General features: G+C 36.7%; 1 long non-coding RNA gene across 3 annotated transcripts; it reads right to left on the reverse strand.

Moving 5' to 3' along the window:
• Nucleotides 383-10,592, reverse strand: LOC110399047. 3 transcript variants are annotated; one of them, XR_002438849.1, is made up of 7 exons: nt 10,509-10,592; nt 9,847-9,973; nt 9,616-9,758; nt 8,527-8,776; nt 4,286-4,557; nt 3,290-3,435; nt 383-1,228 (listed from the first exon to the last, which is right to left on the reverse strand). It is a non-coding gene; the product is annotated as an uncharacterized LOC110399047 (long non-coding RNA). The 3 variants fall into 3 exon arrangements; XR_002438851.1 differs by lacking the exon at nt 8,527-8,776; XR_002438850.1 differs by lacking the exon at nt 3,290-3,435.

An 11,398-nucleotide genomic window follows, 5' to 3' on the forward strand; every position in this document is an offset into this window, starting at 1 on the left:
AGTATTAGGAGCAAACATTTTACCCAGACTCCTACAATCAAGACCAGATGCTGTACTGAATACTATGCTGTAATTCAACCATATTTTTATTGGATACAGTACAGGAATTACGGGGTGAAATTCCATGGTTTCTGTTATGTAAGAATTCAGACTACATGATGGTACGATCCCTTATGTCACTAAAATGACTGAATAACTAAAGATGTCTTCCCATCTTATTTGCTCAAATTTCATTTTCCTCGTTATTTTGGTGTCATAATCCTACTCAATCTGCAGCCACTGAAAGAGTTTTCTGGGGAAAACTCTGCAGATAAGATCTGGATTATTTTAATGTAATAAACAGCAAAACAAAACCAAACAAAATCCTCAAACTCTGGAAAACTTTTTAGGTGGCATTTTCAGCTAGCTTTATATGTTTATTTAACTCTAGAAAAAGCTGAAGAAAATGTATATCTCTGATATTGCATTCACTTTAAAGCTGTTATGATCAGGGAATGCACTGAGGAATGCATGTTGGGTTCATATCTTAAACATCATCTTTATCAGAAAAACTGGATTACAGACAAATAGTTGGATCTACTTCTGAAATAGGACTTCCCATGACTTTGCAAATGATACTGTCCACTGAAGAAACAGAAGGTTTTTTTTTTTTTCCATGTTGTTATGTTCACTTCTCACAGGATTCAAAAATTTTCTCTTGAGCTTTGAAAATCTCTTCACTGGCTAGCATTATAAAAGCATGCTATTCAAAGGAGTGCACATAGTGTTAAAATTCCTGAAAACTCAAATGCCATTACAATCTCTACATGTTTAAAGCACATTCAACTATAAACGGCTCTTTGAGTTTCAAATGACTTTGTTTTTTGTGTTAGGCAAGATCATTCGAATGGAAGAAAACTGGAGATCAGCCCTGCCAAATTCAACCCTCAAGAACTGGGAGAAAAAACCTAACCCAAACCACCACAATAAAACAAACAAAAATCAAATCCAAAACACAGCTGAAACAAAATAACTCGTAGCACTCAGCGTCAGGGGGAAACGGAACAAAACAATAGGTAAAGTTCAACCTCACGATTGTTTTCCCTCGGATTCGTGAAGTCATTGGAAAACTCGAGTTCCCTCTGCTGGCCAAGTAATAAATCTGTAGCCGCAGAACGGTGCTGACGTTCCCACGGATGCTTACATGCAAGCAAGTAGCTTGGAAGCAAAAGCCACGTTGACTCACATACTGTTAAAAAAAAAGAAAAAATTACAAAGAAACATAATAAAGTGCGAAACTAGTCAGGGAAACGTTTCAGGCTACTATAAAAAGAATACTGCTCTTATATTTAATGATTACCTTTTCAAGTTTTTCTTCTTTTATATATTTATATATCTGTATGCTTAGCCTCTGCGTAAGTATGTCGGCTTTTCTGACTACATAGTAACAGTGCTGTAAACTGACTGCAAATGTGCTTGTGCTATTCCTCTTAGAGTTAAGACTGGGACTTGCTGCTGCTAAGCAGTGGCATAACAAGCAAACTGTTTTAACATTTAAAAATACGTCTAAGTATTTCTTTGGAGTGGAGCATTGCCTTCTGCTGCAGAGATACATGAGATCACTTTTAAGCAGAAGCTGGTAAAGTTAAAACTTTGTTTTACCTGTTTAAAATGACATGTATTTGGTACCTTACAGTTCACAAGGTTAAAGAGGTAAATGGTTTCATGTATACCATAGCCCCCTGCTAAAAAGAGGACAATAATGATGAGCTAGGCACTTTTGCAGAGGTGGAAAGTAACTAGTTAGCATAGTTAATCTTTTGAGACACATCCATGGCATTAAGTGGATTCTTTTCATTCAGCTGAAGGAGCAACAGCTGTATTCTGTCATCCCTGACTGGGGCGGTCTTGTTAGTGTAGGATGACCTCTGGAGCACTAACACAGATAATACTGGCACCTCTCTCTGCTCTAATCAACTACCAGTCTGAGCAATTCTACAGGAGATGGGGGCATTAAGGCCATATTATTCTAAACAAAATTCAGTGATGGTAGCAGAGTATTGTGACAGCAAAAGACAGATTCTACCCTTCCTTCCCACCAAAGGTTTTTAATGCTAAATTTAGAGAACGGTCTGTAAAAACAACACAGTACTGTATTTTCTCCTTTTTCTTAAAGTTACGTTTTGCAAAACTAGACTGTTTGTGTCAAGTACGTCTGTGCTAAAACTATCACAGTTTTACTGCTGCATATAAAGCTGTTCATTGCAAACACACGGAGTTAATGTGGCCTCTCTTCATCTCTTTCCATGTACATTAGGGCTGGCATGACAACAAGGATTTCTGAGCATTTATCTGGAATGCAAAAGACTCAGGTTCAAGTTACCATTCTGTTATGGAGAAAGGCATTGAACTAGAGTCTCCTAAATCTGAATTGAAAAGCCTTGTGGCTGAACCAGGTACAATTTTGGTGACTGAATTCCAGAATTTTGAACATTTTCAAAGGAGCTTCATCAGAAACTGACCAGTTCTCATGGAGTGCATGAATTTTCAGTGAAAATATTTCCTGTTGTAAAGTTTTCAGTCACAGCTAATATAACGTGCTGTGGATAAAGCAATGGACAACAAAGCTTTCAGTAGCAATGAAATGGCAAAACAAATGTAAATAACAATAAATAGGGATGTATTTGCAGCATAGGCAACACTCTACCAAGTTGCTCAGGATATCTTACAGGCTTTTGGTGTATCTCTATTTCACATATACAGATGTGCCATTGATAAGAATGTATCATGCACAACATATGCAGTATAAGATACTAATTTTGCAGTTAACAGCAGTTCTGTTTATCTTTATATAAGATTGATCAGAAAGATAACCAAACAGTTAACTGATTCTATAGAATCAGTTAGATAAAATTCTATGATTTGGGCTTGCAAAAGTAAACGGTGCATAGCTTGAATGCTTTGGTGTACTTGGCCTTTTCTAGCTGTTACAAATGCTCTCTGGACCACTGGGACAGTGGAGTGTCCTGGGCCTGAACAAAACAGAGGTATTGGCTTCAGTTGTGTTTAAGAGTGTTCATCTCTGAAATTCAGCTTTTACTGTAGAAATCACAGAAGTTAGCATCTGCCTCCAAGGTAAGAGATTTACATTTATTTTATTGATTATGGATAGAAACAGGGTGCTATCTATCCAACCAAAATAAATACATAGAGTGCAAATATCTAAAGTTGGGTGAGAAACCCTGACTTGGATTCACCTATTAAATAAAAGTAGGAAAATAATTATCTGGGAAAAATTTGGGGTGCTTACTTGCCTGCAGTCCGTCATGTCAAAGATGAGAATAAAACCCAGTTCTCCAGAGTGGCACCACTTAATTGCAATAAGCATTGTGTTTCACCCTCTGTTGACAATTTTACTATGACAACACCAGTTTGATTTACTAGAGCTGTGACTGTCTATTGGGAGAGAAAAATATTGATGTGAGAGGCAGGAGTACAGAGTGTCCATTCAATTAAAGACTGTGATGTAAGAAATACTGCCATACAGGTCAGAAGCAGTATTTCTTTGACGTGAAGAAGGTGTAGAAGTAGGGCTGTTTTGTAATTTCTTAAGCTTTTAAAAGAGCATGGAAATTGAAATCCTAACCCTCAAGAAAATCAGGACTTGAACTCTTTTGTTAATGTAGCATGATCTTGTAATCCTCAAACCTATAACAGAAAATGGAGGGTAGGTGGCATCCTGTTTGTGAGCCACTAACAGGATTTTCTTTAAGCTATAGTTTTTGTGGAGTTCATTGGACAGAAAATTAATTTAAGGTTAATTTGATTTTCCAGTGGAACAATTTTTTAGGGGGTTGGAAGTGAGTAAATGGAGAAAAACATTGTAATTCTGATGCAACTTCCAGCAACAGATTTATACAAATGTTCACAAAGACTATACAACTATTTATTTCAAATAAAAAAAGAAAACCAAGAAAAATCATGGGAATGGCCACTAACTTGTTGCTTTGATCAGTTAGCAGGTCTTTCAGCTTCTGTTCCTTATCTACTTGATATAGACCAGGGATGTAATCCCGATCTCCTGTACCTCATATGAGCTACTCTGCTGCAAGGAAATTCTTGTTCTCCCTTTAAGTTCTTTCCAAAGAGATGCCAAAAGTGCAAAAGCAAATGAGATTAGCTTCAAAATCACGACAAGTTTTGAGTCTTTCCTCTCTTGCTTTGGTCAGGTTTCAATCCCAGATCCCAGGCTACGTGCATTAGTGACAGTGGACCTTTTGCCACCATGTTCCCTTATATCACCCACCTTTTTCTACTTGTAATCACCTCTGCTGTTTCTATTCCTTTTCATATGAACTCCATCAAAGCAGTTTCTTCTCACCACTGTGCCCTCACGCCCTTCCAAATCATCTTCCTGATTGAATGCTGTCAGCAGGGGGAGTGTCAACAGCACAGGAGAGTCTTCCACAGGGGTTACGGGTCTTCATGGAAGGGACAGAGCCGCTGAGTCAGACAGGTAGAAATTTGGCCAAATTATAGCTATCAAAGACACAGTAATGCTGGAAAGCGCTGACTCACCTGTGAAAGACAGAAAGCTCTTCATAATTAAGAGGGAATAGAAAGAAACCCATCTAAACATATATTTGAGTTGCCGTAAAAATGACTCCAAACCTACTGTATGATTTTTGCTTGAGATTTTTGCCTTCTTATTATTAATTTATTTCAAGTAGTAACTTTTTGTTGCATACTTTTTTCATTATTTACTGTAGAGTTAGTCCACCAATGGTGAGTTTTAATGAGAATAAATTATGTTGAGATTGACCAAATAAAAAATAAATCAATTTTGAGTATGCTGGTAGTGAAATAAAATAGCCTGGGTAATCTGCACTGTCTGAACATTCTGTATCCCTAGATGATTCTTTCCTTTAGTGAGTCATTGTCTTCTGGTAAACGCTGATTACCCTCCATGTATATTTGTGAAAAGTTCAGATCAGCTACGCTATTGCAATTAGTCTAAATATCAGTATATTATCAGCATATGCTGAAAAGAAAAACATGCACCCTGGATTGTATCTTAAGAATCCAGATGTTATTGTACATAACGCAATATATGAATGATCCTATAAAATTTTCATATGATATCTCCATATACAAAAAAGAAAAAAAAAGAAATACACGCAAAAAAAAAAATTACTGTAACACAGTGGAAAGTGCAACCATGACAGCAGAGCAGCAAGACCCCAAGCTGCAGTAAATGGGGATTCATTCAAACACAACAGCAGTGGGCACAGGAAAAAAAAAAAAAACCAGAAAGAATCTGCACACCTTCAGAGAGCCTCAGGCACACAGGAATCTCCACTGTCAATACTTAAATGAGGTCTGGGAAGGGGTGGATCCTGGCTCCACCCCTTCCAGTCACACAGGTGCATTGCATGCACCATGCATCTCAGCTCCCCATGTGTTGGCCCTGACTTCCCACCAGATGTTCAGTCACTAGTTGAAGACATGACTTAGCATTTTCACTACAAATTTGAACACCAAAAAACAAATCAAAACAACAACAAAAAAAACAACCAGAAAAAAAACAAAAAAACAAGAAAACCTACAGCCCCCCGGAAAACAACAAGTGACATTTACTGTAAGGTTGTTGCAAGAAGTCCTATAGAGAGAATGTTTGAACTGTCCAAAAACAAGTCTGAGATAAAAACAAGTTAATGACCAAAATAAATCTTGTTATTCAAGAGAACTAAACATTAGATATAATGAAATTTTTAGCATCTCCTACTAAAGTAGAGTTCAGGAGCCCTAGATTTTGTGAAGTGATGCTACTTGGGTGTATAAGTTTTTGCTTGTTAGCATTCACGGACCTGACCCTCTTGTCTGAAGTGAGCAATATGTGGTTACTTAGGAGTCACAGACAAAATGTCCCTATCACTGAACTCCTGGAGGTCCTGATGCAGGAGACCCCTTTCAGAATGAGTTTTAAGTCATACTAGTGATACTGCATTCAGTAATAGTTGTTATTTTCAGAGGAAAATATGATGCTGGCATATATGGTGATGATAGTGGTGCACTTTTTATTAGCACCCCGTGGTTAGGGAATCTTTCTATGTTTAATTTCTTCCTTTGCTTGTGTGTCTTTAAGTTTACCACCCTCAGAAGAAGGCCTGGTTCAGCAAAGGAAACACAATGGTGCACTCTTCCCAGATCAGTCCTAAAACCAAGGGATGATCAATAGGGAACCATCTCTGAACAGAAGGGGTTGGAGGCCTGACATTTTGTCCCTGATTCTAAAACTGTTCCTCTATTTCCCTGTTATCTGAAAAGTGAACCCATTAGGTCTATTTACAGGTATAACCCCCAGCTAGCATTTTCTAAATGCTTTTACTGAATCCTCTTTTGCCCTCATTTCAGTGAGAAACTAAGGCACTTACCTAACATTAAACATAAATAACAAAATTGTTACCAGTAGGAGCAATTATCTATCTAAAATTAGGAGTGTACTGTCCTACTCTATGTGACTAAGACCTACATGTTTGTGATATTCCATGTTTGTGATCTCAGTCTTGATGTTTAACAAGTAATTAGTATCAGGATCTCAGTATTTCATTACAAATATCATCACTGTTTTGTGCCTGATATCACAACAAGAGTCGCACTTAATTTTATGTTGTATTTGAATTTCATTTTTGCAACATTTTTAATTAAACAAGGGTTGACATGGACAAGAGAATCAATTCACAAGTTATTTTCTGAGTATTATACATTATTCCAGAAATCTCTCAAGGCTTCCTCAGCAGAGAAATAAAAACTTGATCTTGCTGTGCCAAGGGAGGAGTTGTGAGCCTTGAAACTCCCATCTTAGAAAAGTGCAGGGGAGATAAAAGGACAGTGTTGGGATGTACAGCTGGTGCCAGGCTTGCTGCTTCTCCTTAAGAGATGGGAAGATGCTTCCTCCCCACAATAGGTTCTGGATCCCTGCAGCTGGAAATAAACAGGGCTCCCAAAGTTTTGGCATCAGCATCAATGCAAGTGAGACTGTGATTTTTCAGTATCAGAGGCTGTCTGCTGATGTAGGCTGATGTCTTGTTTGTATTTATATTGCTCCCTGTCTATATACCTATTCTACCAGAGAATCTGAGTGTGCTACATTTTTTTTTTTATTTTCAAATATTTTTTTTCAAATATGGAAATACTCTTTCATACAGAAGTGCAGACTGGTACAAGATCACACAGGAAATCTCTGGTAATGCAGTGCCTTGAACTCACTCTTCTAAGCAGAACCCCAGCAAGGTAATAGTCCTTCTCTGTGTGTCTTTTTGGACGCAAATATTGTAAAGATGAATAATTACTTTTCTTCTTGATAGTACTTCTGCAACATACATACACCTTTGCTTCTGCAAACTGTGCAGGAATATTTTTTTTTAGCTACTAATTCAACTGGTATATATAGTATTCCTATGTTTAAAAATGCCTTTGAAGACTCGTCCAAAGCTTACTGAAGTCAATGACATCTTTATTTAATTTCAGTGGAATATATATCAGGATGTGGACAAAAAGATGTGGTCCCGCTTCTGCATTGAGAACTAAACCAGACTTCCTTGAAGGCATAGGGCATAATTTGCTTCCAAAGGTAATGGTAGCAAGTGGGATCCTGAAGACTTCACAAAAATGGCTATTTCATACTTTGAGAAGCATGCACTACTCTCTGAAACACTATCTATCTGAACAAAACTTTAACATACAGATGTCTTCTCTGAGGAGATTTTTTCCTCAGATTTCCATTTATTCTGGATTCAGCAAGACCAGAGAGAAAACGTGACTCGCCATTTAAAATAGATCGAAGGACACTGTAAAGAAGGTGAAAATAGCTGCCCGTGTTTGGCTTTACATAGCAATGGATTCATAGGGCCAATGGCTATAATTTATTTTAAAAAGGTTGTTCTCACGTTTAACAAAGTTATAGCTGTACTGAATCAATACAGTCAAAAATGTTCTGAAGAGCCCTGACAGGTTTGTTGCTAATTGTAGGAACACTGTGTCTTGTTGTTGAAACAGAATGACTTATAACTGGAAAATTTTCATGGGTCAAGTAAATTTCTAGAGTTTTGTTCTTGTTGTTTGTTTGTTTTTAAGAGAAACAGAGAAAAAAACTGCACTTTAAAACAATAGTAACATGAAAAATCTGCATTTGCCAGTATGTTATTGCTAACAGACTTGATTGTTTTCTAAAAAACCCTACAGTGATGGTTCTTCACTTTTTTTTTTAATTTAAGAAAACGTGCTTTTTTTGACAAAATATCCTTCAGTAAAAACAAAAATTTGATAGTATCCATTCAGATTCAGTGTTGTTCTTTTTTAATGTAAATATACTTTGTTTTTAAAAATGTATTTACTGTAAATTACAATGCAAGAAATCAGCTTTGACACAGAGTCTTTTGATTTGACCTGAAACAGTTATTTCAAGGGAAGGGAGAAAAATGTGCACCACCCTGAGAGTGAATACATGATGGGCAACGTTGAAGTATGCTCACTAAAACCACAAACCTTTCAGCTGCAGGCAGTAGTTCACTCCTGATAAATACAAGATGACTCCATTGCACCGTAAGTGCAATCATGCTGTGGAACTGTGGAACCAGCTTTGAATTGCAGAACACTTAAATGCAAGTGAGACATTTGTTGACGAGATGTGATCAGACAGGACTGTATTATTTTTCTTGCAAGACCATCTGAATTCAGTCCTCTCACAAATTTACTTCTGGTTGAACTGCTCTCTACTTTCCCTGTGAATTTGTATCTGAAGACAGCAGAGGTTGTTACAAAGAGAAAGAAAAGGGATTTCTGGTAAGTTACAGACTTATCTGAAGAATTTTGTGCTGACCTAGACCATTAAGCCTTTTGAATATTTTTCAGGTTTCTCAATTACCAGCCCATCTCAGCAATCTTTCTAGGGTTACTAAGGAAATACCCCTTTGAGAAGAGTACTAGGAAAATCCATTTCAGTGATTATTTTATAAGGAATAATGACCACTTTGTTTCATTAGTGGCTTTCTGTTTCTAATCAGACATTTATTTTTCACATTCACCAAACAAGGATGTACAGCATATGCTAAGGGAAACGTGTGTGTACCATATGGCTGAGAAGAATAAATTCTGTATAAAATGGAGAGGGTGAATGAGGAAGAGTAAGGTAATATAATAGATAATGAATTCAGCCACATCATGTGATTTTATTGATATGGGGATGCAAAGACTAAGGAGTGGTATGGAGTGCACATGGATTTTAAACTCAGGAGACAGTGTTTTACTTTCAGTATTCTAAGATGCCCTTTTTCCCTCAGCCTGATCAGATGGCTCTTTAGTCATGAAGTGAAAAAGACTGAAAGCTTAACTCTTGTATATAGCTGTATTGGCTAACTCCAGCTTCAGCAGAAGTGAAGCCCAATAAATGCAGGCACAGGAAACTGGAAAAATCCCTGAGAAAGTCCTGTGATGTGTTAAGTTTGGGGGTAGGTATTATGTGTTGCAGAACAGCACTTTGATAATTTCTAAGTACCAAAATCACATACTCTGGCTTTCATTTAAAAACTTAGGCTCCAAAATCAATCAAAAGATTTCTTTTAGAAATTGGCTCACCTTCAAAAAATGAATTTTCCTATTGCTCTAATTATCTGCCATTAAGATTTGGAGTCAGGAAGCATCTTGAGCTGAAATTGCTAGAATGGTTGAGAAACAACCTTCGACGTCCTAACCAAACACTTCCATTTTTAAGAGGTGCTCTGGGAAAAAAAAAAAAAAAAGCCTGCTGAATGTTAACATGAAATATAGATGGTACGTTTTGAGCCATAATTTAATACAAATTGTTACCTGATAGTAGACTTCTCATTATTCTTTGGAATTTGGCTGATTCTGTGGTCAAAATCTCACGTATTAATTATCTCTTCAGCCCTGGTATTCATAGTGAAATCTTCAGTTGTCTGTGTAATTGTCTTAACTGTTATGGATAAAAAACTGAAATGCTCAGAATGTAGATTGTCACTGGTTTATCTACCTTACTCTACACATAGTCTCATCCTACTAATGCCACCTTTCACAGGAGTGCTAATGTTGAAAGAAAAAGAAACTGAACGTTCCTGCCTTTACTTTCAGCATTTGCATTATACATTTGTGGTTGTACATTACATCCTGTCTATAATCTTGTTTACACAGATTATGACTTCTGATTGTTGCAACTGTCAGTGGTTTAATATTAATGTCTAAAAATGTGCTCATTAGAATCATAACTTGTGTCTCTCCCTTAAGGAGTGTATTATCATGTTTGGCAATATCAATCATTTTTAATTAAAGCAAGTAACCTTTCCCCCACCCACCGCACAGTTTTACATTTTAAAGGAAGTTACTGGGAATATCCTGATCTTAACATGAATCTTAGGATCAGGTAGAAATACACAAGAACTTACTTATAGGAAAATCAGAGTTAGAGGTGTACAAATCCATAGCTTTCTTTCAAACTTTTGTTTTAACCATACCTGGTAGATTTATTGCTTGACTGTGCTTCAGCAGTCTGACTCCCTGTGGTGATTTCCCAAAGTCTGCAGGCAGGAATACACCCCTCCTGCTGCAAAAGATTATGACATCATGAATGTTAAAAAGAGAATGAATGATGTGGTTAGCCATGCATTCAATATATTACTAGAGAGGGGGTTATATGGAAACATGGCCTTTCTGTCAGATGGAATGAATGAGATATATAATTTGTTTTGTCCTTCTCTTAAAAGAACAAGGGAAAGGAGATAATCTGTCTTAATAAGGGCATGCTTAGAGTATCAACCAACTAGAAAGTAATATATTTTTAAACATCCATATGTGATCCCTTTATTAAATTAGGATGTTGAGCTAAATTTAAAGTATCAATATATAAATCAGTCAGTCAGTTAAATTAGCCAATTTTATACTGATAAATGGGAGTTAATAAAGCAATTACTTCTTTCTGAACCATAAGGCTCTGGTTTCCAAATCAGTTGTATGAGTTATGGATTACTGACATAATTTACAAGTTTTCATTTATGTGACTTATATCCTTGATTTCTTAGGAATTAGTCCTTTATTGTATTAAAGGCACAACAAAACAGCATTAAGGATGGAGCAAAGCAACAAAATTCAAGGACTTCTCAATTTATGGTGATGCAGTGTTTCTAACTGTACTTGCTGTTGTTCTTAACATACAGAGAGTTAAGGACAGAATTGTTGCCTTAATATTGAAGGTCATGACTTTTCAATATGTGTGTCATGACCTGTGTTCCATACCTATAGGGTTTTTCCTTTTTTTCTCTCATTTTTATAAGCACACACCAGTAGCAGCAGTTCTGCACCTATGTTGGCCATTTGTTATGAAAGAGGTGGTATTAAAACTTGTCAG

This window comes from Numida meleagris, chromosome 4 (genome assembly GCF_002078875.1).
Source record: "Numida meleagris isolate 19003 breed g44 Domestic line chromosome 4, NumMel1.0, whole genome shotgun sequence".
Lineage (NCBI taxonomy): Eukaryota > Metazoa > Chordata > Aves > Galliformes > Numididae > Numida > Numida meleagris.